General features: G+C 37.7%; 1 pseudogene; it reads left to right on the forward strand.

Moving 5' to 3' along the window:
* The first annotated feature begins 3,882 nt into the window (after positions 1-3,882).
* LOC137248553 (uncharacterized) lies at positions 3,883-4,812 on the forward strand (annotated as a pseudogene).
* Positions 4,813-5,966: the final 1,154 nt, after the last annotated feature.

Consider the following 5,966-nt stretch of genomic DNA (forward strand, 5'->3'; position numbering starts at 1 on the left):
TGTAAAAAATTGTCCGCCACTTAACTTAGCCAATTGCTCCTCAACCACTGGCATGGGAAAATGTTTCCTTACAGTAACTGTATTTAATGCACGGTAGTCTACGCACATCCTGCTCTCCCCATTGGCATGTGCTACCATCACTACAGACGCGGCATATGGAGAAGAACTGCGTCGAATAATGTTATTGTCTAAGAGTTCTTTTAATATTCTTGAAAGTTGACATAGTTTTGCAAATGGTACCTGGTACGGTTTACCCACAATAGGGCTCTCAGTAGTAACACGTATGTCCATTAATGTAGTTTTGGATCTTCCCAGAGTAGATATGCCTTCTGCAAAACATTCGTCATAATCATTTAATAATTTGAGTACTTCCTGCTGTTGCTTCTGAACTAATTTCTTGTTTACATTGAACTGTGTTCCGCTTTTAATTTCCAATACTATTGATCCAGAATCAATTCACAAACGACGATCTTGACCGCATAGCACATCCCTTCCTAGCAGAAAGTCATAATTGAGCATGTTATCCGGTACCTCATACAATTTGGCACTGATAACCTTGTCTGCAAATTTAATCTTAGTATTTACAACGTAAGTGACCTCAACTATAGAGCCACCAAAACCTTTCAATCGTTGATATATTGGCATTCGATTTGCGCTAAACCACACCGCTGACTTCCTTATAAGTGAATGATCACTACCAGTATCTATAAGGGCTTGGTACTTCCGTCCTTCACACTCGACCTCTTCGACAATTGGCGGAAACATTTGTCGTATATTTTCATTTCCATCTATCTTTGCAACAGTATGTTTAGATTCTGCTGAACACTTTTTTGCGTCGTGCCCAACTTTTGAACACTTAGTACATCGCTGCTTCTTTTGATGTTGCCGGCATTTCGCTGCCACATGACCATATACATTACAATTATAACATTTCACCTGTTTCTCTTTGGTGTCGACTGTTACCGGGCTGTACTCCGATGAACTCCCACATAGTATGTTTCGATGTCCGCTTCTTTCTGCCGTTGACCGTAAACTTTCAAGACATTATCTCAACTCATTGCTGGTTCGTAAACTCATCGCTAATGGCGTTCTAGGAAGCGCCTTCCAATAGTCAGCATTATATAATAATACTCAGTAAGGGACTCACTTGGCTTACGTCGCCGTGCTGCTAACTCGCGATGAACTTCAGCTGAGGTCAATGCATATGGAAAATCACGTAACAACATTTGGACAAACTCTGTCCGAGACTTGAAAACTGGTTGAGCATCCAACCACATTTTTGCGACACCTTTAAGCTTCTGCTGCACAGCGAGGAGCACAGTTTCATTTTTCCACATGTACACATTTTGTAACTGCTCAGCTTTTACCACAAACTGATGCGCTGAAATTGTCTTCCGAACTGGATCAAATTCAGGAAGAACTACCACTTCCTGAACATTCTGAGTATGCACTACATGCGTTGATAAACTACCCTGCGATAAAGGATCAGAAATTCGTCCACTTTCCTGTGCACTTGCCATTTCTACCGAATCGACTCCATCGTTGCTTAGCGATGCTGGCTTAATTGCAGCTTCAATAGCCTTCACCGAATTTGCCAAACTGCATACTAACTCTTGTAGCTGATTTTATGGCTGCTCCCATGGCTCCGCTGAAGAAATCTCCTCAATCTCTACCTCATCTGAACCCAACACTTCCAAAAAAGCCGCAACTTTATGTGTTTTAGTACCACTAATCGCGATATCGTTTTGACGCAATAGTACGTTTAATTGACGTTTAATTGAGCTACATTTAAGCTGGATAATTTCACCATCATACTATACCGTTTACGTTGTATAAATGTTTAATGTGCGTTACGTGCACAATGTTTGAAACTCACGAATTATTCTTTTGAATACTCTGAATGTTCTCTGTCACGCTGAGCTTCGTCCAACGAATTCCCCGATGATTGCTGTTGGTTTTGCAACACCGTTGGTCGTTTTTGCCTGAATGTACCTTCGTTGTACAATCGTAGCCGTTTTATACGTTACACGTTAACCATTAACCGTTTTCCTTTAATAATACTTTTTCACGAGCGTTCGAACCACTTCTGATTCTGTCAAGGATGAACGTCGATCGTTTTATAAAAATTATTTATTGAAATCAGTAAATTCGCTTGAACATAAAAATTGAAATCAATTAAACTGAAAAATTATGACAAAACCTGAATTCATATTTCGTAGTCTACTTCATAGCCTGTGATACAGTATTTTATAAAATCCTGTGACACAGTATCTTACAAAATGCGCAACGAAATTTCAATTGACAAAACTGCTGACTTCGAAAATTCGAAATTCCTATTCCCCAATTATTGTTCTCCCTAGGAGAAAAGAATTGGAGGAATTTTTCCGCGGGAATAAAAAAATCCGCGAGAACAAACTTCCGCGAGAATATTTAGAATTGGTCTGCATGTTTTTACGTGACGAGTTATACGATCACAGATGTTACGATTCGAGCCCAGGTAGAAGCAGAAGTGAAAATGCAACCCTCCTGCCCTACAAGACGGAGGCATAGATTAGATTGATACGAATCTTTTGTTTACGCTCTCATATTTTCGCTCTCACGAGGGATTTATCTTCTAGTTGTTACTGGCAACAATCACAGATAAATCCCTCTGAAGAGCTGAAATGCAAAAAAGCGGGAACCAGAGCAAAAATGCGTCATTGGATGTTGGGACGGGCAGCATTTCTTTAAGTTTCCCAATTGGGAGAAGGATCAAGAGAGATAAGTTGAAGTGAAAATTAATTTTAAAAGCAGAAGTTGTGACCGTCAAAATAATCAATTAAAGCAGTTTTAATAATATATAACATTTAATATTACTTTGTTGCATGCATGGTGTTGCTAGATCTAAAATAGCCAGAGTACCGAGTACATTTTTATTGCATTTTGTATAGAAACTAATTTCAAATTAGTAAATTAAATAATATGTGCGTTCTTTGCGTCGAGTATATTAGGCAATTGAATATACTAAAATTGCAATTAATGTATATATTATATGAAGATATTCGGTGCATAAGTATTTTTATGAAATATCTCGTACCTACTAAGTAGAAATTTTGTATTTTTAGTCCTCATCTTCTTTTTCTCAATTGAGTGTAGGAAATATTAGAAATTTCAAAAAGATGAATCTAAATTTGGTGTTTTGAAACCCGGTACATGAGAGGTTTCATATTGTATTTTGCATGAAGATAAGGTTAAATAAGTAGTATTCAGTGTTACTGCATGTCTATTTCATGCCATTGGTTGAAAGTCAGTGTAGTAGCAAATCGAAAAATAAGATTCGACATAATAAAAATAAATAATTCCTTTTAACAATGCGACAATAAAATTTATTCAAAAATAATAATAATAATGCCGTTAGGTTTGCTAACAATAAAAACCTATTAGGGTATTCTCTCTCTAAAAACCATAGAGTGAGATTATTGCCCTTATAATTAGTACAGGAAATTTTTTACGGTTTCGTTTTCGCTTTAATAATCCCTGTAGATGTTTGCTTTGGATGAATCGCTTGGGTGTGGGACATACCAAAACAAAGAATCTCTTTGTATGTGATCATCACTTCTCCAAAAAAATGAAAATGGACCGAAAACTATTTCCAGAAGCTGTTCCGGACCAAAATCTGCCAACAAATGTGCCTGATCCCAGTGCTTTGTCTGAAAATATAGATCCTAATTCTGTTGTCGAGTTAGGAACTGAGGATCTTGATCCAATTTTCGATAGTTCAAATTATTTAATGAAGCAAGCAACTTATATTTACTTGCTGCCGTGGCAGAAGAAAGCCAGGAGGAAATAGATTTATTGGACATCGAAATATAGCTTGATAATGATTATTTAGCAATAGAGCCAATGGTTGTACAGAGGGGAAGTCAAACAAATTTAAGCTTAACCTCTGGAGCAGACAGAGAAGAGACTCGAGGAACAGAATTTAAAATTAAAGGCCGCCCTTGAAGAAAAGGATAGGAATATCATATATTTAAAGTACCAATTAGCAGAGATGGCCACCAAAGTAAACAATTTGAAAAAAGAGTTATCGGATTTGGAGGAGGGTTCGATTCCGTCCGTAACTTGTGTAGCAATCTTCCTCCGGCTATAAGTTCAGTGGTACAAAATTCCTTTAAAAATGACAGTCGCAACCCAAAAGGTCGTAGATACGACAGTTATTTCAAAGCATTGGCTTTAGGTGTATTCTTTATTTCCCCATTAGCTTATAGGCACCTTTAGCCTCCCCTCAGGTTTCCAACAGAAAGAACTTTAGAAGAGTTCATTTCGGAATGGCCACGGGATCCAGGCTGTAGTAATAGTACCCTTAAATGTTTAGAATTAAGAGCCCGTGGCTTTACTCAGAACCAAAAGTTCGTGTCAATTTTGTCCGATGAAATGGCACTAAAGAGCCACATGCAATATCTTCCCAAATTTGATAAAATTGTAGGTTTAGAGGACTATGGCGATGAGAATCGCACCAGTCGAATAGGAAATAGCGTATTTGCTCTTATGGTCCAAGGTATTGGCGGAGAGTCTTGGTCTCATCCTTTAGCTTATTTTATTGCTCATAACTCTTGCGACGGGGATGTTGCCAAGAAATACATTTTTGAGGCCATTACCCAACTGCAAAATATCGGTTTAATGCTTTGCCATTTTGTTAGTGATCAGGGATCACATTTTAAACATTTAGCTTATGCCTTAGGTGTCTCTGAAGAACGTCCCTATTTTCAAGTAAATGGCAAGGATATACATTTCTCCATCGACTGTCCCCACAAAATTCCAAAAATCGGATAAGTTTTAAGTCTCGCCCTATAAATTGGTCCGATATTGTTCACTTTTATGGTAAAGACTCCCAGAACCCTATTCGCTGTGCCCCAAAACTGACGGATGCACACATTAATCCCAACAATTTTCAAAAGATGAGCGTTAAGTTAGCTGGCCAGGTTTAGCTCCGGTAGTTTGGCTTTCCACTCTAAAAGCTATTTCAACACCGCGGAATATCTTTTATTTATAAATAAATTATTTGATTTTTTCAACAGTAGAAAATGTGATGCTATTTTGCCTTGGAAAAAAGTTTTCTCGGCCAGCCCCGAACAAATTGAATTTTTGCGTAAAGCTGTGGGTCTCTTAAAAACCATTAAAGTTTTAGATGAAAATGGGACGGACATAACCAATAAGTTTAGGTATATCAAGGGTTGGATAATAAATATTAGTAGCTTGCTCCGACTGTGGCGATTTTTATCACAATCAGGTTTCACTTATCTACAGACTAGACGTCTTTGTAAAGACAGCTTGGAAAACTATTTTGGCCAAATAAGAAGAGGAGGTGGCAGAAGTGTTCGGATAACACCTTACATGTTTTGCATTTTATTTAAAAAGTCTTGGGGTTTGCGATACACAAATGTAGTCATTCGTGGTAACTGTGAGCCCGTTTCTCAATGAACAGCTCAATAATATAATGCAAAGTGTGTGCAATGACAATATAGTTCAGGATTTGTCATGGAAGGAGTTTCAAGGTCTTCCCCGACCAGAGCATGAATTTCACAGGTTAAGAGTTCAAGAGCACTCTGATATAGGAGATTTGGAAGTAGAGTTCCTTAAATCAAATGCCCTTGCCTACTTCTGCGGCTATCTCTATTTGAAAATTTTCAAAACGCATACGTGCTCCCAATCCTTACAGTTTTTAGATGAAAATGACGCTTCATATGATTTATTTTTCATTCAGCAAAGGCAAATCGATAGATGTAATTTAGTTAAGCCACCGCAAGAATGCATGTACTACATTAAAGAGCAAGAAAGTATGTTTCTTAGGGAACTTGATTCGGTTTGCCACAGAATTAGTGTAGGCCAACTTTTATTTGATAAAATGAAACATGTTCGACCCTATCTCTGCTGTGTAAATTGTAAAAGCGACATAGTTTTAGGTTGATTTGTTCGGATTAGAATTT

Source organism: Eurosta solidaginis, chromosome 4 (genome assembly GCF_040869045.1).
Source record: "Eurosta solidaginis isolate ZX-2024a chromosome 4, ASM4086904v1, whole genome shotgun sequence".
NCBI lineage: Eukaryota > Metazoa > Arthropoda > Insecta > Diptera > Tephritidae > Eurosta > Eurosta solidaginis.